The 24,758-nt window shown below is 41.5% G+C and overlaps 1 long non-coding RNA gene and 1 pseudogene across 1 annotated transcript; both read right to left on the bottom strand.

The window, feature by feature from the left end:
* Positions 1–12,405: 12,405 nt before the first annotated feature.
* LOC118142832 (zinc finger protein 362-like) lies at positions 12,406–14,357 on the bottom strand (annotated as a pseudogene).
* A 1,413-nt stretch (positions 14,358–15,770) lies between these two features.
* On the bottom strand, positions 15,771–22,780 carry LOC100392854 (uncharacterized). The gene is made up of 3 exons (XR_013525998.1): positions 21,338–22,780; positions 20,119–20,230; positions 15,771–19,670 (listed from the first exon to the last, which is right to left on the bottom strand). It is a non-coding gene; the product is annotated as an uncharacterized LOC100392854 (long non-coding RNA).
* Positions 22,781–24,758: the final 1,978 nt, after the last annotated feature.

Genomic DNA, 24,758 nt, shown 5'->3' with positions numbered 1-24,758 from the left:
TCCTCCATCCCTCTGAAATTTTGCAGCAGCTACTCCTTTCTATATAAGGTCCATCCTTCTCTCTCTTTCTCCTTCCTCTCCTCCTTCTTCTCACCCTCCCTTCTCAACTATCATTTTATCACTGTCTTCTTTCTCTGTAATATTTGCAATATATTTCCCCAAGATTTTAAAATAGCTTTTAAATGAAGATTCATGTTGAATTTTTAGACAACAAACAACTAGAAAAAAATTCCTCGATTCTCTTTTTCCACCAGCCTGCTCTCTCTTTCCCTGTGCACCAAATTTCTCATGAGTGTTCATACCCAGTGCTTCTAGCTCCTCTCCTCCCATGCACTTTTCTGCCATCTACAATCTCACTTGCCTGCACCAGGCCAATGAAACAATACTAGTAAGCCTAACTTTCCTTGTTTCACAGCTCATATACTTTGTGCTTTTACAAAATAGCAGCACAGTTGACTGTCCTCCTTTGAGTAAGCCTCTTCTTTTGGCCTCTGTGATTTATGCTACCCTGATTTTCCTCCTGACACTCTGGACATATCTTCTCAGGCTCATTCTTTACCCATCCACTAAATATTGAATTTTCCCAATAATAGGCCCATGAACCTCTTTGCCTCTCATCCTCCTCTAGTTTCTTGGTTAATCATACTCACACTTATAACTTCAGTTTTCATCTTGATGTAAATGAACCACAATGCTATATATAAATTCAGACAATCTACAAGCTCAAAACCCAGGGTGATCCGCCATTTAGCTCTCATTTTCTGCCAACTTGGATAGTTAAATTTACCCAAAACCAAACCCTAAATAACCATCCTCCTTTTTTACCCCGTTCTCTAGTGTTCTATATCCTAACGAAGGTTACCACCATCCATCCAGCCATGTGAACCAGCAACCTCTTAATCTCCCTCCAAGCCCCTTCACAGCAAATACCATTACCTATTCTGATTGTTTTATTTTTGTAGTCCTATACCCAAACCACCCTTATCTCCATCTCCAACCACCTATGGGACACAGATAGGTTGAACCATGCCCACTTTGCCCTATCTGAATTCCTGACCCACAGAATGCATGGACATAAGAAAACTGTTGCTGCTTTATGCTACCAGAGAGTTGAGTGCTTTATGATGCAACTCGTCTACATGTATTGATTACTCCTGCTCAAATGCATTCTCCACATTGCTGTCAGAGGTATTTCTAAAGTACCAATCTGGCCAAGTCACTCCCTGCTACCACCTCTGTGTAGCCACCCACCCAACAGGTCCTTTCTGTCCACTGCGCAAACAAAATCAACTTACCAACACCATGGTATTGCAATAAAGAAAGAGTTTAATTGATGTGAGGCCAGCCATGCCACACAGGAGACAGAGTTATTACTCGGATCGGTCTTTCTGAAGGCTCAGAGGTTAGGGGTTTTTCAAAGATAGTTTGATGAGCAGGGGGCTAAGATAGGAGGCATGCTGAATTGTTGGGTCAGAGATGAAATTATAGGGAATGGAAGCTGTCCTCTTGTGCTGAGTCAGTTCCTGGGTGAGGATGACAGAACTGGTTGATGGGTCCAGGTAGGGTCATCTGGTTGTCAGAAATGCAAACACCTGAAAAGATATCTCAAAAGGCCAATCTTAGGTTCTATAATAGTAATTTTATCTGCAAGAGTAATTGGGGAAGTTGTAAATCTTACTACCTCTGAAAAAATGGCTGGTAATTATTTAGAATTCAAGCCCCTCTCATCCTCTGTACTTGATGGTCTTTCATTAGTTTTACAAGAGCAATTTAGGTTTTGGGAAGGGCTATTATCACTTAAACCACAAACTAAACTTTTCCCAAAGATAGTTTGGCCCATGACCAGAAGTGAATAGAGACAGCCTGCCTGTGAGGCTAGAAGCAAGACAGAGTCAGCGGTGTCAGATTGATCCTACTGTTATACTTTGGCAAAGGCTGTTTAATCTGCAATGGAATTCGAAACCTCAGATAAGCCTGTATTCCATACTGTAAGCTACAAGACCTCAAGTTGCATGCCCCCTCCGATTCTCAGGCCCCTTCTATTTAATTAATTATTTTATTCTCTGTGTCATTGTTGCATGCCACCATTTCTTTCCATGGCATACAACAATCTCAGGGCCTTTGCACATGCTCCATTCTCCCAGCTCCCCCAGTTCAAGCTCCTAGGAATGCCATCACTCTCTCCTTTCCAACACAACATACAGTTCTAGTTTTACATTTAATTTGGGGTTTGGTTTGTTTAATTAATTTCCAATCTTTCACATTAGACCTTTAGTTCTCCAAAGAAAGTGTCCATATCAAGTTTTTTTTTTTTTAAATAACTAGAGCTTAGCATAGTATGTGCACAATATAGATGCTCAAAATATTTTTCAGAAAAAAAAGTTCTTTACAATGGCAGGAAACAACAAAGGTCTGAACTATTGTGAAAATAAACCTCTGTGTTCCATGGAGACTTCCTGGAATATTGTTTTACTCTGCATAAATAATCCTTTAGTATTATGGCCATGGGGAAACTTATAGACATGAGGCCCTCAGATTATATATTAAAAGCTAAACTTTGACCAGCACTTCCCTTTTTGTTTAACTTTCCTAGTCTTGCCATCATATGTGTCACTCCCCACCCTCCTCCTTCTTCCCTTCCCTACTCCACTGAATCCCTTTGTACCAGATATGGTATATTAATTCTCTGTTGGGATAAAACAAATTACCTAGCACTCAACAAAGTAATAATGAATGGTTATTCATTATCTCTCTGCTTCCATAAGTCAGGAACTTGGCCATGCCTAGCTGGATGCCTCTGGCCCAGGGTTTCTCATGAGGTTGTAATGCGGCTGTCAGTCAGAGCCGTCTCCTGGCTGACTTGCATCCAGTAGGCCAGCCTCAGTTCCGAGCCACATGGGCCTCTCCCAGGGCAGCCTCATGACATGGCAGCTGGCTTCTTCAGAAAGAACCACAGACAGAGCCAGTCTTTTATACTCTAATCTCAAAGCGACATCCCGTCACTACTGTTCATCACAATCAAGTCACCAAGGCCAACTCACATTTAAGGGCAGGGATATACAGGATGCAAACACTAAGAGGTAAGGACCATTGAGGTCCATTTCAGAGGCCACCTGCCACAGATGCAATTTAAGAATAAGAAAGAATCTACTTCGGACTGGTACCACTCATCCAAGATGGGTCAAAAAGAGTAGGAGTGCATACTTTTTTCTCATAATTTAAATTAAGCTGAAGAATAGACCATTTCATGACATAATAATGTCAGAGTTTGCTTGAGTCCACGAGTTGGAGACCAACCTGGGCAGCACAGTGAGACCCCATCTCTACAAAAACTTTAAAAAAATTAACTGGATGTGGTGGTACATGTCAGTAGCCCCAGCTACTTAGAAGGCTGAGGTGGGAGGATCACCTGAGTCAGGGAGGTCAATGCCGCAGTGAGCACTGATTGCAACACTGCACTCCAGCCTGGGCAACAGAGGGGGACCCTGTCTCAAATAATAATAATAATTATAATGTCAGAGCTATTTTTTTCACAAGAAGCAAGTTTGCACTTATATAGAACCAGAATATGTTTTCATATATACAACTAAGCTGTGTTTTCCCTGGGAAAAAGTAATGCCCACTTGGAAAAACTCCTTGCTTCTTAGATAATTAACAAGGAAGTCAATGGTCAGAAGCTGCTGCTTATAGGGAACTGAGAGCAGAACCCATCTCCCCTCCCCGATCACCACCCCCAGACCTTTCCCATTCAGAGATCACCCTCATTCTCATGCTAACAACCCTGAAATCTCCCGTTTATAAAGCTGAAGAGTAGAACTTCTAACAGGAGAGGAAAGTCTCCTAAGATAACGTGATGGTACTTCAGATAATGCTGCAGAAATATACTGGAATATTTACCCACCCACTGGGAAGAGAACATTGGGAATAATACTCAGCTGCATCAGTAATCACCAGTTTTCCAGGTCCAACCCCCTCCGGCATGACCTCAGCTCTGCCTACCCGCTCAGCTCTGTCTACCTACTACCTCACCCCACCCAGGCCTCCGCCCTTCCCTCACTCCTATTTCTGCTATGCACATTGGAATTTGCAGTCTACATTTAAGAAACAACCCTGCATCTTCAACGCCTTCCCAGAAAGTGGTCTTCTCCTTCTTTTAGCTAAGACCTGCTGTCCTGTTTCTTGATAGCTCCCCTCAGTTTCCCTCTTGCCGTCTCAGGTCATTATTCCATTGCTACTCCCAAATCTCTTCCTGTTCCTGAAAACAAAACAACAATAACAACTAAACAACAAATCTTCCTGCTTATTGGAAGCCTGTTTCACTGGAAATAACATTCTCCTCTCTTCCTGGTCACTGGTATTGACAGAATTTCATATGACCGCTGTTCCCTGCTGCTCCTACCAGGCTCACAGGAATCCTCTCAACCCCCACAAACTCGGATATTTAGCTTCCATGTGGAGGGTGCATTTAACATAATGGGCTCTCTACTTCCTGTATCACTTGCAACAAAACAAACCTGTACTTCAGTCTCTTCCCTATGGGCTGCAACAACTCAGAACTCTCAAGCCATCATGGCCTGTACTTCCTAGTCACATGCTCAATAACTGCCCCTCCACACAATAAAATTCTTCACCACATGAATACTCCCAACTGGTTAACCACACTACTACTCACAATCTACTCACCTCTCCTGCTTTCATTTCCCTCCTTTCTCTACTTAGATTCCTTGTCGCCAACCTAAAATAGTCAACATCACTGTCATCTTGAAACCTTGTTAGACTCATTAGGCCAAGATCCCAATGCTAGTGACACCCAATTCTCTAATTTCTCCATGCCTGAAACCCAACAACAGAAAGGCTGGAAAGAAAATCACATAACCACTTCAAATCCCTTTACTTTAAGCTCACAAACACAAACCTCAAAGGTTTGTGCCATGCTCCTAATAGTGCATGGCTATTTACCACGTTTCTCTGTAAACCCGACTTCCTTCAGAGATAGTATTGTGGCACAAATGGGATTGAGTTGCACAGCCTACATTCCTTCTTTTGGGAAGAGAATCAGACCAACCTCCCCAGCTACTTCAAAGGCTGAGGCAGGAGAATTGCTTGAGCCAGGGAAGTCAAGGCTGCTGTGAGGTATGACTGCAACACTGCACTCCAGCCTGGGCAACAGAGCAGGACCCTGTCTCAAATAATTAATGATAGTAATAATAATAATAATAATAATGCCAGAGCCCCTTTTCTCACAAGAAGCAAAGTTCAAAGTTACATGAACAAGAATATGTTTTCCACATATACAACTAATCTGTTTTCCCTGGGGAAAAAAAATGCCCACTTAGAAAAACTGCTTTCTTCTTAGGTAATTAATAAGGAAGTCAATGGTCAGAAGCTGCTGCTTATAGGGAAACTGTGAGCAGAACCTATCTCCCCTCCCCCATCATCACCCCCAGACCACTTCTACCCAAAGAGGAGCCTCATTCTCATGCTAGCAACCCTGAGATGCTGTGTGTATAAGGCTGAACAGTTCGCACTTAGATGCAGCCATGTCGATGAGCTTCTGCAAACTGAACGTGAGCAAGTGATGTGCACGCCTTTCAGGTATGGCTCCTAAAAAGCCATCCACCAAGCTCAGACCTTCAACAACATGTTTGGAAGTGTCTCCCAGACTGAATGCATTGACTTTTACTTTCTGTATTTATCAAGTTACAATGAGAAAGAAATGAACTTAGGAAAGGATTATTCAGTTTGCAATAGAAAGAATCCAGAAAGCTAGCTCTCTGAAACACAGGGAGAGTAAATTATTTTTTCAACTCAAAGTTCAAAAAGCAGACTGTAAAATGCACTGAACAAAACAGACCCATTATGATTCTTCCATTATATAAAGCTATCCCACTTTGTGACAAAGACCCAATTAAGAGCCTCTCATCCCACTCAAGCTCATTGTTTTGGACATCCTCCAGGTAGCTGCTATTAGTATGGGGGGAAAAAAAGGATGTAGGGCTGAGGAAACAAAAATAAAAGAGACCTGAGAACTTAGGAAACCTATAGGAAAGCTTAGGAAACCTATTGGTACATGATATTTAATTCTGCCCAGAAGAACGTAGCTCAAAGGCCTATTTGATTCTAGAAGAAATTAAATTTTGAAAAAGGAGCCAAAATGTAAAAAGCATTTGACTGCTGAAGTCTTTGCTCATTCAAGTTTTAAAATATCTCTTGGGTTTTTAAAAATTTATGAGCAGGAATTAGACTGCAAACCTGAAATGAAAGCAGAAAGAGACTGTCGGCCCTTGACTTTGGAGAGGGGTGAGTGAGTATGTGTATGTATGGAGGAAGACCAGGAGACACAGCTGTAGTTGAGCCCAATCTGCTCAACTGCGTCTCTTCCCACTTTACTGAGTTCACACTGTACTTCCCTTGATATCAGGAGAAGCCATGTGAACCTGAATAGAGGTTCATGCTCTCCAAGCCACCACATGTGAGATGCCATACTTATTCCTCTTCAGGGTCCTGAAAGGACGTGTGCTTAGGCTCATGGGTCAGTAAAGCATAAAAGCCTGGGTCCCTGAATCCCTGTGTGGAGCAGAATCTCCCCAAAAACAGGCATACTAATTCTGAACAAAATATAAATGTGTACTGTCTAACTTCTTGTTACAAGGAAATTATTTATTTTCTCATTGCATTTATTTTTGTCACAGCAGCTGCTGTTACTTAAATTAAATCAAGTGTCTTGCCCATTGGCCTCAAGCTCAATCAAGGAAACATCTTTTCCTTGGTTTTCCCTCATAATTCATTGAAGAAAAAGAAGCAGAAACTAGTAACTCAACCCCCTTCGCCTCACCAAATCTGAACACGTTTTAGGGCTCACCACTGTGAAGTGACACAAGTGTCCCTCCTCACATCAGAGTGAACTTTCTCCAGTTGTGTTGTGGGTCCTATCTCTGACTGTTGGAGGACTCTTTACTGTAGGTGACCTTCCTGCATGTGTTTTCATCTCTCTCCCTTTATTGTATTATTTCTCTCAGCAGACAAATATTATCCATTAGTTATTTCCCTGATGAAAAATCCTGTTTCCTATTTACAGAAACATTTCTTAAAAGAATTTTCTGCCTCCATTGTCTCCACTCTTTATTGTTTCACTTTAAGAAAAAAAAATTACACATGTATATGTATGCACATGCACATTATTAGTGAGCATGCTAGCTGGTACAACAATGTTGGCAATAACTGACACCAAACAAACACGTGCATACCCTGTAATCCAGAAATTCCATTTTTAAGCATATATCTAAGAGAAATGCATAGATGTATGTGCACCAAAAGGTATATACAAAAATCTTCCCAGTAGCCAAAATCTGGAAGCAGAGCATGCCTATCAGAACAAATGAATAAACAGGTTGTGAGATATTTATGTACAGAAATACTATGTACAGCACTGAAAATTAATGAATACTGTTATCAGGAATAGCAGGGATGAGTCTCACAGACATAATGTTAAGTGACAGAAGCCCAATGTAAAAGACTATATCTCCTATGACTCTATCTCCACTTATACATGGTTCAAAATCAGGCAAATCAAATTTCTGGCATTACAGAGCAGGAGGAAAGGGTAGTGATTAAAAGGAGTAAGATGAAGGCTTCTGGAGTCTAAAAATGTTCTCTCTCTTGATCTGCTTGTAACCAGTTGGGCTAATTTTGTGATAATCCATTGAGCAATACATTTAATGAATTTTATCTGTTTTATAGAGATGTTTTACTTCCACATATCTTACATTTTTTAAAGGTAATAAAATATGATAAATAATGCTGTTGTGTCCTTTGTCAATTCTTCCCAGATCTATTTCCCTCACTCCACACAGGCAAGTGCTAATATGAGTTTATTATGCATCCTCCTAATATATTATGATATTATTATGTCTGCATATATATGTAGATATGTAGGTTTTTGTCATAAAATAATGCACATAACTAATATTGTTCTGCAACTTGCTTTTTTATGTCATGGCTTTTGAGTTCTATGTATTTATCTTTATGCATTTGTAGAATTTATTCCTTTTAACTGCTCTATGCTATCACATCACAGGAGTACAGCACATTGTATCTATCCATTCCATTATGAATGGGCATTAATCCTCTTTCACGCTTTCCCTGCCATGAAAGCAGTTTAACAGTGAGGATACTCCTGTTCATCTCACATTGCTCACAGGAAAGAGATCAGCTGGCACAGCCATGTGGGATGAACAAAGAAGGGCCAGACTTACAAGGATGATTCAAATAAAAGAGTTTGATATGGGGAGACTATCCTGGATTATGCAGGTGGGCCTGAATATAAATCACAAGAATCCTTATAGAAAAAACACATGGGATCAGAGTGATTACTAGGAAATTCGACAACAGAAAAAAAGCTGTTGTGATGAGAGGAAGGGGTCTCAAGCCAAGGAACACAGGTGACCTCTTGTAGCTGAAAGAGGCAGGGAAACAGATTCTGCACTCATGGTCTCCAGAATGTGCCAGCCCTGCCCATTTCAGCCCAGTAAACTCATTTTGGACTTCTGATCTCCAGAACAGTGCAAGAATAAATTTATATTTTTTAAGCTACTAAGTTTGTGGCAATTTGTTACATTAACAATAGAAAACCAATACTGAAAAAGAGAGAAGAATCTGGGTCACTCACACTTCAATCATTAGAATTTTTGCCTCACGATAATGAGGTCATGTTACATTTAACTTCACAAGTTTCCTCTACAACTTCAAAGAAAATGTGACCCCTGGCTAATATTTAGAAAGCTGTATAGCTGGGTACAGTGGCTCATGCTTGTATAATCCCAGCACTTTGAGAGACTGATGTGGGCAGGTCACAAGGTCAAGAGATTGAGACCATCCTGGCCAACATGGTGAAACCCCATCTCTACTAAAAATACAAAAATTAGCTGGGTGTGGTGGCATGTGCCTGTAGTCCCAGCTACTCGGGATGCTGAGGCAGGAGAATCACTTGAACCTGGGAGGCGGATGTTGCAGTGAGATGAGATGGAGCCACTACACTCTAGCCTGGTGACAGAGCAAGATTCCGTCTCATCGAAAAAAAAAAAGAAAGAAAGAAAAAAGAAAGCCATGTAAACATTGCCCTGGCTTCTTGTAAACACACAAACACCAATGATCCCATTGGGTCTTCAGGTCAGGTCACAGGCCATGCCACCCTCAGTGTTCCTGCTCTGCATTCCTCTGTGAGGTATGCTGAAGGCCAGGGAGGTGTATGTCACCATTCTCAGCTGCTTCCACTCCAGGATTGTTGCTGTTGTTGTTCTGTTAGTTTAAATGGTATCCATTTTCTTCCATTTAAATACATGATTCCTTGATCTTCAGTTAGAGAGAGGAGGAGAGGCTCTATGAACTGTGTAAAGCTTTCCTGAGGCAAAGCTGCCAGGAGCAATCTGTGACCTTATTTTTTCAGTTTCTTATCCTAACATGACCTCCTTGCTCTATTGCTCACAATACTACTTTCAAAGTGATTCTCCAAATATTATATCAACTTGCACAGAATCAGTGCTTTTTAAATTTTATTTTTTGGAAAACAATGTGAAAGTATTTCTTGTAATACCTATTATTAATCTTTTGAAATACAGCCATTATTTCATTAAGTAGATACTGGAATAAGATATGTAGATACATAAAGAGGAAGGAAGGAAGAGAGAAGGAGAGAGAGAGAGCAAACACCACCCACTAGTAAATAGTCTTTCTGAGAAAATCAAGCCCGAATTTCATTTAGCCTCCATACTCAATTACATAATACAGGAAATGCATAGAACAGAGAAACATATTAAATGATACCTGGGGCAATCAGGAAACAATCCAAATTCTTTCACACATCAATAACAAAAGATACAAGAAATAAAAACTGGAGGAGGAAACTGCAATGGACATTATTTGAACCCCATTTCAAAGAATCAAACTGTAAGAGAATCAAATTATAAGACAATTTACCATTTGAACACTGGGAGGATAGATGCATAGATACAGATAAAAGGAGATAGAGAGATAGATAGACAGATAGATAGTCAGATAGACAGAAGAGAGAAATAGACAATTAAGGTCCCACCCCTCCCAACCTTCACCCTACTCATCAATAAGTAGACTATAAAGCACATCTTGTCAAGCTTTAATGTACTTATGAATCAGTGAAGATCCTGTTAAAAATCAGATTCTGAGTCAGTAGGTCTAAGGCAAGTCCAAGGCTCTGCATTTCCAACAGGCTCCCAGGTGATGCTGACACTACTGGTCTATGGCCCACACTTTGTACAAGTGGCAAGAGAATACAGGCTAAAAGTTGAGCCAGACTAGGTGATATTGGGCAAATTATTAAACTACTGAGAATGTTTTAATAATACTAAGCTATAGAGCTGTTGTAAGACCTGAATTCAATCCTGTGCTCAAAGCTCTTGGCCATTATTTTTTTAAATTACCTTCTAACTGTCTCTGGATTCACTGCCTATCTTAATGTGATTAGGTGAGTGTGTGTGTGTATAATTCATTAAAATAGTATAAATGAGCATTTTCCCACATAATTAAAAATTCCTGATTAAAGTGTTATTGTCATTATTATTAACAATAGAAGTAGTATGTAGGAGATCAGTCAGAGTGGTAGGAAAAATTGTAAGAAAGATGGAAACCTTCCTGGAAGACTGGAAGTTTTTGCAAAGCTTCAGGAGAGAATTAACAGCTGAAGGCAGACTAATCCTCTTACCTTGAGCTAATAGCAAAGAGCAGGTAACAAGGGAATGTAGAGGAGTTTATCCAAATAGCTTATTTACTCATATTGTCCTAAGACCAAATACTGATCATCTGCATGCAGAACAGCTCTCTCCTTGGGGGGTCAGCAATGTTAATTACACACTAATGGTGTTTACTTGAGACCTTTGTCATTAAATCTGCACTAAAATAATTATGAACCTCTCCAGCATATGGGGGCTTCACTTGCCAGACTCCCTCTTTGAAATCTGTGAGCCATGGGATCCTCTGGCCACATTCACCCTGGCAAAACCCATGTGTCTATGTACTCCTGTCATCTGTTGCTTAGACAGAGTCTGCTGGTCAGACTTGGCAGTAGTAGTAAAATCTGCATTTGTTTTAAAAACATACATGTTAAAAAGGACCTGAATAAAAAGTAATAGCCTCTTTCCTGCCATCCACAGCCTCTTTCTCCAGAGACAACCACTATCAACATTTTCTACCTTCAGTTTTTGGTGTTGATACCTATAACTCAATAAAATACAAATATACATTCTGTTATTTTTTTGTTTAAACTTTGGACAGGACTATTATGAGGGACAAGACATGTGGCATATAAGTAAATCAAGTCACTATTTTGAAAACTGGTAAATAAAGGGGAACTTTTTTGCATTTCCTATATGGAGTCTATCACTAGCTAGCCAAAAAGTAGATGAAGCAGAGTTTCTTCTTACATGTATATTTCAGCTAATGAGTGATAAGGGAAAATGGAATTAGGATGGTGCAATTTTATAACCCTAATAATTAATGTATTTAGATATTAAACATCAGAGCAGCCAATATCACAAAAGAAAGCAGTCAGAGACTATGTGCCTTCTGATGGAAAAGTCCATCAGCAACTCTAATTTGTCAAAATAAAGAATCTGAAACTTTTCAAGTCTCTAGATCCAACTACAAGTTATATGTTAAATGTTAAATTTGATACCACCTGAAGACAATAATCAGAATCCAGAATGTGGGAAGATATTGAACAAATGAGCAGATTTGTTCAACAATGAATTGGAAGCGGGGGGGGGAAATGAGAGAGATGAAGGCTAAGCAATATGTAAGGAGCCTATCATCAAGACCAATGGGTGCATTTTATTTGGATCCTGGCTCAAACATGGTAAGAAAAATCTAGATAATGACATTTATGAGAGAATAGAAAATGTGAACACTAACTGAATTTTAATTATATTAATAAATTATTGCTCATTTTTGGTTGTGATCATATTATTTTGACTATGTTTTTAGCCACCCTTATTTTTAGATATGTGTTCTGAAATAATTATAGCTGAAATGACATGATACCTTGAATTTGCTTCAAAATAATACAGGGTAAGAGAAATGGGTGGGAATATAGATGAAGTAAGACTGGCCATGAATTGATAATTTTTGAAGGTGAGTGATGGGTATATAGAGGTTTTCTATTTTATGTTTAGAATTTTCTGTAACAAGAATTTTTTAAGTTTTAAAGAAGTATATCTAAATGTTAACAATTTTAAAATCTAAGTGGTAGGTAATACCATTTATCAAAATACCTTTTTTGTATTTTCCTGTTTGAAATATACATAATAATAACTAGCAAAATAATAAAACAAGAGAAATAATAACTAACCAAAAAGAAATTTAGCTTATCTACTACATCATCCTTTCTCTTCTTCCCAGACACCCTCAATTTTTTTATGGTAATATTATTCTTATTTTTGGTGTTTCTTCTGAGTGGATTTATAAATTTAAATTTTTATTCAATCTGATCCTGGAGTAGACTACAGAATCTGACCCCCCCAAAATCTAAGTCTATCACAAATGTATGAGGAAACATCACTGAAGGGGCTTTTTTTTTTTTTTCCAAAGTGCTCTGAGATCGTCTTTGGATGCCACCAAAACAGTCCAGAATCTTGCAGTTGGCCTGGCCACCCCTGGACTGGACCAGGCAGGGCTTCTGTGGACCAAGCTTTCTGGAAGGTTGGGAAGGTCGTGAGAGAGCTTGGTGGTTCCTGGAGGGCCCCCAGAGGGAGTCGGGGCCTGGTGCTGCCTGGGTCTGTGTCTGCCAGGGGGCCAGGTGGGGCGGCGCCTCCAGTGAGCTCAGATGAGAGAGATTCGCACCGGGATGCAGGGGGACTTCGTCCTCTGGGGTGAGTGATGGCTCACCAGGTGCTCCACCACCATGTGTTTGGACATGTTCATCATCAGGTAGGTCTCAGAGGTTTGGCCTGTCCACACATGCTGCAGCAGTAGGCCTTGGCATGCTTGATGGCGTGGGCCGAGAGGTGGATCTTCAGGGAGGCGGAGTCCAAGTAGGCCCCGTAGCATCTGGGACACATGTAGGGCTTGTCCTTGTTGTGCTAGCGCTGGTGAGACTGCAGGTTGGAGAGCTGAGTGAAAACCTTCTCGCAGCCAGGATGTGGGCACTTGTAGGGTCTGTTGCCTGTGTGGATTCTGGTGTGCTGCTGGAGGTGGGAGAGCTGCTGGAAGGACTTATCACAGTAGGAGCAGTAGTAGGGCTTGACACCCAGGTGGATACGCAGGTGCTGGGCCAGGTAGGAGGCATTGGCAAAGGACTTAAGAGCAGTACAGGCACTTGTACGTGGCTTCTGTGTGCGACTTGGAGTGGATCTGCATAGCCGACTTGGTGAAAAAGGTCAGCAGGCATACCTTACACCTGTACATCTTGCCCTCCTTGGCAGTCTTGCCCGAGGCCAGGATGGGGTAGGGGACTACTAGGACAGGCGGATCCCCCGGGTTCTCTGCCTTGATCTTTTTGAGGCTGCATTCGGACTTGGAGGGGCCAAGCAGGCCATGGGCCTGGATTGTCTTGATGGAGTCCAGGAGAGGGGGGCTGGTGATCCCTGAGATGAGGGTGGGGGACGAGGGGATGAGGTGGCTCTGGTTGGTGGTGGTGGGTGTGGACGGGGTGCTGGTACCCGTGCCCGTGTCCGTGCTCGACTCAGAAGTGCTCACAGCCGGGGTCTGGGTGGACAGCCCCAGACCTGTGACAGTGCTGGTGGCCGGCCGTGCGTGCAGCGCCACGTTGGGCTGCGGCACTGCCTGCGGATGCAGCCCCGGAACCTGCTGCAGCTTGGGCAGCGAGATGACGGCCTGGCTGCTCTCAGCGTGTGCCGGCGGCCCTAGCAGCGGCTGCTGCGACTAGGCTGAGGTGAGGTGGCCTGATCTTCTCGGCCATCAGCTGCTCCTTGATTTCGTTAATCAGGACCAGGTCATCCAGCTAGCTGGGCATGGTGGGAGGAGGGGGCCAGAAGTAGGGGTTGTTAAATCGAGGCTTGGCCACCCTTAGGATGACACGGCTGCGACCTCACAGGCAAGCACTCGCTCACACGGCAGTGTAAGGACCTGTCCCAACCCTGCTGTTGTCCACAGGGGGAAATGTGGAGGGGACTGAGCTGTAAAGCCAGGGTAAGGAGCCTGGAGGAAGAGTCTTAAGCTAAATAACTTTGGGGAAAAAATGGAGTCTGTAAGACTAAAGGCAAAAACAAACAAATAAATAAATGAAAAACACTGTGCATAACACTGTACCGTGGCTGATAAAGTTTTTTCTCACAAGAGTACAGATTATCAATGCTGATACTACTATACATGTGTGTGCTGGAATGGGACAATTATGTAAATGGATGGGAGATAATTGGAGCCAGGTTGCTCACTATTTGGGGCCATGATTTACAAATAAGTAAGAGAAGTAGGCTAGAATGATGTTTCATTGATAATGGATTAGAGCTGTGGACATAGTATAAACTCGTGTTCTGTGTAACATACAGATGGTTACAAATAGAAATATTCACAGATGTGTATATATAGATGGGATCATACACACACATGTATTCCCTTGCTTTGTCAGCTGAGAGAATCTAGAAGCAACAAACCCCAGTAGCCATGAACACATATAGTTCCCAGAGCTTGGTTTTGAATATCACTCTCAATAAAAGAAATGAGGGCTCCTTGGAGAAAAGCTGATTCTAGGACTAGGACAGAAAATATACAAGACAAGCCTGGAACATCTTGTAGTGCTAACAAGTAAGAAAGTGCTCAAAAACAAAACACAATGCCAGGAGTATGTCAATGAATATTAGAGTCAACTAAAAGCTCCTAGTGGCCAATGCTGGAACAATTTGAGCAAAAAAATAAGTAAATAAAGTGATGTTGGCTTATAGTACAATGTATAAAATAAATATCCACATGTCCATTCTAATATGAATAAATGATGGGATAATAAATAAATGCAGAATAGATAAATATTCCATGCAGAAGAATTCTAAATAATTTATATAGATAAGCCACCCCCAGGTAATAAAGCATTTCTCTGCATTTAAGTGCAGGCAGCATACAGTGACTCCCTTCCAAAGGCTACAGTATGGAAAATGAAAAACAAACAAACAAACATAACTTTAGAGTGGAGAAACCTCATGAACACTACTCAGCCATGTGATCAAAGTTAACATTAATGGTGATGTGTTAATAATATGTACCCTTGAGCTGATGTTTATTAAAATTTTTATTTAAAAAGTAAATATATGTATATAGATACATATATACATTATATATAGCTATATTTACTGACTTACTAGCTTTCTAGTGTGATTAAATCATTTCCTTCTAGCACATTTGACTATTTTCTTCCTTTTCTCTTTCCTACCATCCCAAATTTTTGTTGGTTTTATTGTTTACTATGTTTTAAGGTTTCTAACATATACATTCCATTTTGAAACTATACTTACTTCTTTAAAAATCTGCCTATAGATTGGTTATGAGAATGAAAAGCTAAAATATGGCAATCACAATATTAACACTGTAGAAATATTTATGTAGAACTACATAATATGGTTGAAGGATTACGAAAGGAAACAATCTTTTGTCTCTTTCCTAATTAAAATAAATCCTTTTAAAAATTATTTTTAGCTTTATTTCACTTCTTCCTTAACTAAATCTTTTACACTGTTATATTGTTTATATTCTGTCTCCCCCCTTTTTTTTTTTTACCTTAATGCTATCTTAACAAGTTTTAATTCATACACGGTTCACAGGTAAACAGTTACTTTTTACATATCAGATAATGTTTTACTTTATTATGTTTGACATTGTTATTATTCTTATGATTTTTCTTTCATTTTTGTTTTGTTTTGTTTTCTCCATCTAGAAATCCTTTTAGATGAACTCTGGGATTCCCTGATGCGGGTATCTGCGTTCCTAAGCTTTTCACTTTTACTGTCTCATTCTTCCTTTTTTATTTACACCTTTGAAGAGTTTCTTAACATTTTCCCAATCATTGATTCTATCTCTGGCTGTTTCTCTTAATTATCCAGCCCTTTATAAACATTTTCAGTATGGCAATATTTTAATTTCCAAACATACGTTATCATTCTCCTATTGTTAGCTTTCCATAGCAACCTTTTCTTATGGTAATTATAGTGCCAGACCGCTCAAATCTCTGTGAAGATACTAATTCAAATTAGTTAAATGTTTGTTTGTTTTCCTTTCTCTCTGGATTATTCCTCTAGCAAGTTTGGTTTTGTTTGTTTTATTTTGTTAAATAAAACAAGTTACTATAAATTGTTTTATTTTGTTAAATAAAACAAGTTACTATAAATCTTAATTATCATAATTCTTTTCTTTCCTTAAATGTCTGATGATTTGTGGTTCATTCTCATAAATGAGAAGCTAATTACTATTGATTTTTTCGATGCTCTTTTTTAAACAAATATTTTGTAGAAATTTTCTATTAAAAAGACAATAAATAAAACAGTATCTATTGAACTTTTTTCCTACTTGGCATCAGTTTAACTTCAGCTTCACTATTCTTGATTCTTCTATTAGCATTATTTGTCGACCAGCAGAGTACTAACTAGACGATTGTAGGATGTAACTAATGGAGCTTACATGGGTTAAGTATTTCATTTTTATTTCTATACACTAAAATTTATACAATAAAATTCCAAGACAAATTTGATATCTGTTCCTTTAGATAAAATCTTTTTTCCTCGTTATGCATTTTTTATTCTTGAAAGAAAAATTCATTCAGGTTTTCTGTGTTCATTTACAGTTAATTAAGTTTGCCTAGAATTCAGCAGATGTTTAGATCTACAATTTCGCCTCTTTCTTTAAATTAGGCCTATAATTCATTTAGCATTGCTTTTGCTACAAATATTCAGCTTTCTCCCTCTGAGATCCATCTCACATTTTAGACTGGCACCCCTGAAACATGTTCTTCTTTCTGTGCCTCCCCTCTGTTTCCTGCATGGCCTCTTTGCTGCCTTGCCCAAGGGAAGAGCTCAGAAGCTTGACAGAGAGACGGGGAGGGAACATCCTGAGGGCATATTTTTTTTTTCTGTTTTTTTTTTATTTGCCCTTCTCTTCCTATTTTAACTCCATTGCTTCCATGCTCCTTAAAGTCAGTCTCTGAGGGTGGAGTCTCTGCCCCACTGACACCGAGTAAAATCCAACAACCTGTTCTTTCCCCAAATCCAGCTCCTGGAGGATATTTAAGGGGCTGTGGTCGGTTGTGTTCTAAAACTCCTGAACGCAGGAGAGAAACAGGTGTGTAGAGTATTTCTGGGCATGGCTATCAGGTGAGAAATGAGTGAAACAACAGAAATACTTGCAGATACCTCATTTTCACTAATATACTTGAGGGTGTGGCAGCAGTTATGTGTATTTTCATACTTCCCTGAGTAAATACAGAGCTACGGGAACCCTGTGCATTGTAAGCCATTTTCTCTTTCACAGAGTTGTACCCTGTTTTCTCACATTTTAACACTCTCACGTCCAGGCGGTTGGAGGTAATTTTCACTTCAATTAAAAATAATTACAAAGTAAGCTTAGCTGTAGCACATATAACCAGTGGAAATATGACCAGATGAGGAAATAAGTGCTCCCTCAGGCACTGACTGAACACATATGCTATATCATCTTGTCACATCCTGGCACCAAAATGTGCCTGTGAATCTCAGTCAATTTGTTTATTAGCTACCAAACACCAAATGAAAACACAGAAGCAGAAACAAACAAAAAAAAGAATAAACGATAGAGACACTGCTCAATAAGATAAAAATATGTCCATGAATCTTAGGACTGGTTAGAAAATGGGAGTGAAGCAGGGCATAGGGAATGCAGAATGTCCCAGGCATGCTCATTGTTAAAAACAGTTTGGATACTAGGAGACAAAAAGGTGAAAACGATACCTGTGTTTGTTGGTAATAAACTCTGGATCTTGTCAACTGCATTACACTGATTTCAGGATTGTACCAAACAATGTATGTTAACCTACAAAGAATGCATTGTAGTGAAAAATGTAGAGATTGAAGTTACTATAAATCTTACCCTATTTGATTCACTCTGCATTGTTTTTTAAATTGTACTTTCCTTAACTTGAAATAAAAGAGTTTGATTAAAGCCTTGTATTTCCTAGAAATACCACATGTAATGTCAGGTGATGGGGCCTGAGTGTGAATGTGAGGTATCTTCCGGAATACTCAGATGTAATGAGGATGCAGAGAGACTGTGACCCCTGCCCTTCTGCACTGAATGGATAATTATACTTTAATTAGAACATAATTTTTTGTATTCCCAGAAGGAACATACACTCTGTAGGAACCAAATTGAATGGTAAGTAATAAAGTTGTAATTAAATTGATAGTTGGATATACCTCACTGTGAGCATTGCATGCGATGCTTAGGTTTTCTACAATATTTTCTGTAGAGCCCTCATGGGGTCCAGGTGACATTTTGCAATATACGAGGCAGTTGTTATCATGAAAAGCAAGTCACTTAAGATTCCAGAACATTCTCATGATGTAGACTTTTGTTTGTAATTAGACTTTTGCTGTCAGTAGCAATTGTGTGTTTTAAGGGAAAGGCTCACTTGGCAGTGCTAAGCTGATTCAAGAATTTGGTCATGGATTCCAAAGTTCAAGACCCTAGCACAAAATGAAAAGTCATTTGGTCCATACACACAGCTAAGGTGACCCCTAAACAATGGCCCTGCCAGACCCAGCAGCCCAAACCTGAGAAAATTTTTAAGAGGAGCCAGTTTTCTTCAAGGCTGATTTTCTTTACTCAACTCTCCTGCCTTTCTTTTATGCCTCTTTTTCTAGAATCTAGAGCATCCATAGAATCGCCTTGTACCACATTTAGAAGGAATCTTCACAAATTTTCCTCTATCAATCAGTTTTAGCTTGGAGATATTTCAATTACTTGTTCCAGGGATAGTTGTTTTCGGTTCTATTTTTAAAGTCAGAGGGTAGAGGGCCTGTCCTGCCACGTTTGTGACTAAACCACACAGCCTTTAACTAGCCTAAACTTGGGCAACCAGAACTAAACCTTCTCAGAATTATAGAGATAAACCAGACCTGTCTTTTCAAGGCTAATAATTATATACTGAACACCTCAAGCAGTGAAGCACAAAGAGATGCTTTTGCATCTGTACTATTTTCCCCATGTCAAAAATACTATCAGACCTAAACTGGACTTTCTTTTTTGACAAGAAATTTTAAAAAGCTGTATTGTTTGGAAAAAAACACGTGTGAAATAAAGAGATATCTACATTGTAGAATATGCAATCAGTGGACAATTAGCTGGTATTTAATTATCTGTTGCTACATAACCATGTACTCCAAAATTGAGTAGATTAAAATATTTATCATCTCCCAGTTTCTGTGGGTCAAAAACCCAACCATGACTCACTCTGGTTCAGGGCTCCTCAGGAAGCTGCAGCCAAGGTGTTGGGTGAGGCTGTGGACAACTCAGGTTCTGTTTCTAAAGTCTCTGGCCTGGTTGTTCACAGGATTCATTCCTTGCAAGCTGTTGGATTGAGGGACTTGGTTTCTCACTTGCTGTTGGCTGGAAACATCCTTCAGTTCCTTGCCACATGGGCTTCTCTTTAGGATAGTCACACTGGCAGTCTGGGCTCATCAATGTAGGCAAGAGAAAAAAAGCCATAGAGAGTGAGCAAGACAGAGGTTAGAGCCTCCTGCTGCTACGGTCAGAAGAGACTTCATATCATTTTGGTCATACTCTATTAGTCAGAAGCCAGTCACATGATCCAGTCCTCACTCAGGGGTGAGGATCACACAGAGCGAGAGTAATGGGAAGTGGGGATCACTGGGAGCCATTTTAGAGGCTGCAAACTAGAGCTTAACATAAGGAAAAACAGGCACATTATGAAGAAATAAAATTCTTAGGCTGGGTGTGGTGGCTCACACCTTTAATCCCAGTGCTTTGGGAGGCAAAGGTGAAAGAATCACTTGAGACCAGGAATTTGAGGCCATCCAGGGCTACATAGTGGGACTCCCATCTCCACAAAAAAATTTAAAAATTATCAGGTATGGTGGCACATGCCTGTAGTCTCACCTACTTGGGAGGCTGAGGTGGGAGAATCCATTGACACCAGGAGTGTAAGGCTGTAGTGAGCTACTAGCATACCACTGCACTCCAGCCTGGGTGACAGAGCAACACACTGACTCTACAAGAAAAAAGAAAAGAAATAAAATTATTAAATTGAGGGTCTTTGTTTTTGCTGCAATAACAAAATGCCTGAGATTGGGAAAATTATAATAAATAGAAATGTATTGACTCATAGTTTTGGAAGCTGGGAAGTTCAAGATTGAGGGGCTGGCATCTGGCAAGGGTCTTTGTGCTAGGTCATCTCATGGCTGAGGCAAGAGAGGCCTGAACTCACCCTTTTATAATGGCATTAATCCCACCTGTGGGTCTGTACCCCTTTTGACCTAATGACCTTTTAAGAACATCATATCTTAATACTATTAGAATGGCAATTAAATTTCCACGACTTCTGGAGGGAACAAACATTCAAGCCATAGAATTGAGTAAAAACTTATTGAGGTTCCTTATGCCAATGTCCTCCTAACAGCCCATCATCATCCTCAGACTCAATCAAATACAACAAAACTGGCTTCCTTCTTTTCTGTTGATAATGGAAACTAACAGTGAAGTACTGTTTAAAATAAGTCACTCAATGACAGAAGTGAATCATAAACAGAGAGAGAACATCTTAATATTATGACTCAAAATAATAATATTGATAAAAAACTTCCAGAAAAACAACTTACATCATAAAATGAAATATACCAGCTGACCCAATATCTCATTACATTAGAGAAAGGCAAATTAATATTTTAATGAATTACTGTTATTGATTTTCTCCTATAAGACTGAAACGAAATGGTGGGAATACATACAAATGTTTTTTAAGTTTAAAAGCATATACACCAAATTGTAAAGAACTGAAGAATAGCATTGGAGATGACATACTCTGCACTATTATAATTTGTAATGGTGTGTATTACTTTCATCATCTGAATGCACTTTCACTAAAAAGGCATTTCAATACAAGGAAATGTAGCTTATTAGCCTGTTTATTCATATATAGTTATTTAACCATGAATTCAATGAGCCTGTAGCGTTCCGGTTGTGTGCCTTGGTACTAAAGGTGGTGGGTTAGACGCTAGCTGCAGCCAGGACGTCTGCCCCGGGGGTGTTCATACAGGAGAGCGCCCTGGTCTATTGCACTTGCCTGTGTTTGGAAGGGTTGCATCTCTAAAGACTGTACCTGAAAGACACCAAGAAAGTGAAAGAGGGAGGCCCAGGGCGGCCGGGGCGGAGTCGAGGAGGAGGCTCCTGGGCCGGAACAGACAGTGCCCAGAGGACACAGACGGCCCCGCCTCAGGCCCACAGGCCGCTGCTCCCTGGCAGCTCCAGAGAGGCCACCGCCTCCACCCAGTGGTAGTCGGGGTGAAGGGAAGACGCGAAGCGGGTCCTGGGAAGAGCTCGCTGGCTCCTGAGTGAAGCGGCGACAAGATGGCTCTTTGAGCGGGAGACGGAGGCCGAGTCGGACGCGGTCTTTCTAAGGCCACTTCCAGCGGGCACCAGTCCGGGCCTGCTGCCCACACTGACTGCGGGTCGGAGGGAGGGGATGCTGGCCGGCTGCTCCTGGCTTCTTAGAAAGAGCGGGAAGGAGCGGGATTCCGAGGCAGCTGCTCATCCCAGCGGCTTCAGGCTTTCATTGTGGTTGTTTCCACACCTAGGACAAATGGCACGGCCAGACACACCACAATGTCTGAACAAATTATAGAGGAGCAGGACGCTGTGGACAGGCTGTGGCCCAGACAGTGGCTGGCAAGCAGATGGAGCCTGTGCTCACCCCATTCGGCCAAAGAAACCCCCATACTCTACATGAAACAGATTTCCAGAAGCTGTTGTGCCAATAACAAAGTCTCAAAAACATAAAAATAACAAACGAAGAAGACCCACACAAAACAGCACTTAAGACCATTCTTGAGTCTGATTTGCAAACTAGGGTCTGAGTCTCCAGAGGCATTCCAGGGATAAGATACCACCCTCATAGCCAGACCTGTAGGTCCCATTCATCATGCCGGTGAAAATGCTCCATTCACCCCGCCTCAGCTTCTGGTCTGGTTTCAGAGTTCTGTCTGCATTGGAGAGGTTTTAAAACCTTTACCCACTTACTCCTGTTCACAGATCTGAATATGGAGATCAAGTGAGGAAAGTGACAAGTCCCAAGTCAGAGTAGATTCAACAAGAAAACAAGACAAACAACAGCAGAGCCTCTAGTATAGACTGGGCATTGGCGAGCTCCTGGGGCTATGGAGGTGAAGAAAACACAGTCCTTTCTTCAGGTTGCTCAATGTAGCAAGAAAAACGAACTCTTTGTAGGCAGGGCCAGGCTTTCCTGCTGCAGAAGAAAACTTAAAATTGGGGTAATGAGTCCCACCAGGTATGCGCCACCACACTGCCCTGAGAGGATGGTGTGTGGACTTAGGGCTTCAACGTGGCTCTGTTTGGATCCCCCAGCTGTGCAGGAGGGCCAGGTGGGGCCTGGAATGGCCTGAGTTAGGAGCTGCCAGGAGCTCTTTTCACTCCCCTAAGGTCCTGCAAAAGTAACGCCACTTTCAATTTGCACAGCAAAATCAGGGACACAGCTTCCTAAGACACGTGATGCCCCACCTTCTCCCAGCCCAACGGATGATCTACCCCATTGGTGGGCCCTTGTTTCTGTTAGGCACAGAATGCTCCACAGTGTTCTGAGTGGTCCGTTATGGCCCACAGGCCATTGGCAAGGGCAGGCAGAGCTACGGAGCCCTCAGGAGCCATGGAGGGCCTACTGCCTACCACACAAAGCTTGTTTAGCTGCTGCTGGCTGCCCCCATAGGCAGCAGAGCTAGTGTTGTACAGAATCCTGGGACCAGTGCCAGCGACCCGATGGATATCCTAGGTGATCTGAGTGTGCACTGCTGTGGTAGCCTTTATGGTCTACCACACTCAGGAGAGGACACTCAGAAGAGAGGAGCTGGCACAGAGGGATTCAGTCCAGGGTGAATTCCAAGGAAAAGCCAGAGCCAAAATGTAGCCAGCATCCCAGGCCAGTGCTGGCCTCATGTCACCCATGCCAGAGACCAGTCTTTGATTTCCCCAATCCCTCTGCTTGAGGGGTCGAAAGGAAATAAACAGGTCTTCTCATCAGGACCTAGGTGAGCTTCTGAAAAGAGTATGAAAAAGAGGTCTTCTGAACTTTCATGAGTGATGCAAGGCACATCCTGCACCCTCACTGCAGGGGGGGGAAGATATTCATGGGCGAAGCATGAATGATCTGAATGGCCTCACTGACTGTCAGCAACCTGCAGAGCTGCCCAACTAAGAAATTGTGAGACAGAAGCCATGTTTGCATTCAAAGAAGGAGAAGATGGAAAGGCCGGAGCAGGCCCAGGCAGGAGTCAAACAGGCCACAAATGTTGACATGAGGTGACTGACTTCCCCGGCCCACACTCCGTTAAGCATCCTGCATCTGCTCCAGGGCAGTGGAGACCACATGGAGGATAAGGACTTTGCAAAGGAAGGAAACTGAAATCAGGACATGGTGGTTCCCCAGCATCCCAGCCACGAGTACCTTTGAAGAGTGTGGTGATGACAATGATGACTTAGGTGCATCCTTCAAAGGTCATGAAGGGGAAATTGGAGCAGCAGACATGCAACTGTTGAAAGTATTCCAAAGGAGTAAAGAACCCATAGCACAAGCCCAAACTCTGACCCAAGCAGGCCTCTCTGCAGGACGCAAGGACATAGCCATCAAGGGAGGTCCCAAAGCTGCAGCTGACGCTTCCCGCTCTGCTTGAACTGCACTGAAAATGCATGATGGGGCCTCCGTGGGAGGACACCTACTGCTTGGACCTCAAGCAAAGACTTCCCAAGGTGCATGACCTTGACTTCCATGTGTCAGGACTCAACTGCTACAAGAAGATGGCCTAAAACTTGGCTCCGGTAATCAAAGAAAGACATTTGTAGTTTTTAGAAGGCGATCCTCTTCCATAAGAAAAGGGACCAGGAAGGTTAGATGGTCACTATGTTCCCTGAAAGAGTACTCCAGGTGCTCTGGAAAGAAAATTACCCCAACAGGCAGAAGCCAGCTGACTGTGAGGCCAAGTTTCTGAGAGGTCCTTTGGGTTCTGAGGTTCTGCCTGCAGCCTACAGGGGCCCAGAAGTGCCAGGGGGACCGTGGGCTACCAGGACTCCCAGGAGGGAGGCAGGTCAGAGAGGAGGGCTTGGGTCCAGAGCACCTGCCATTTGATTCTCTTTTCCCTGTAGCCAGGTCCTGGATGCCCAGAGACTGCAGAAATTAAGCTGCTGCCGCTTCCTTTAAAGCACTTTTGATTGATCTATTGTTAGCTTAGCCACCGTTCATTAGTTGATGCTGAAATTGCTTATTGAAGTTTCAGAGCTACCATTAGGATTGTACTATTTTAGGTACTATTTTTCAAATGAAGATTGTTGAATATAAAAAAATAAAGTGAAAGGGCCCTTGTGGTGCTGGCCCTTGTGGTACTGGAAAGATGATTCCTAAATGTTATTCAAGTTATTCACAAGTCCTCATTTCTTGTCCCATCACCATGTTCCTCTCCTTTTCACTTTTTTTCTCTTTTCACTCTCTTTCTAGTCTACAAAGATAGTTTCATTTA

The sequence above is a fragment of the Callithrix jacchus genome, chromosome 1 (assembly GCF_049354715.1).
Source record: "Callithrix jacchus isolate 240 chromosome 1, calJac240_pri, whole genome shotgun sequence".
Taxonomy (NCBI): Eukaryota; Metazoa; Chordata; class Mammalia; order Primates; family Cebidae; genus Callithrix; species Callithrix jacchus.
The sequence above is the reverse complement of the archived record's forward strand: the minus strand, read 5'-3'. Positions and strand labels throughout refer to the sequence as shown.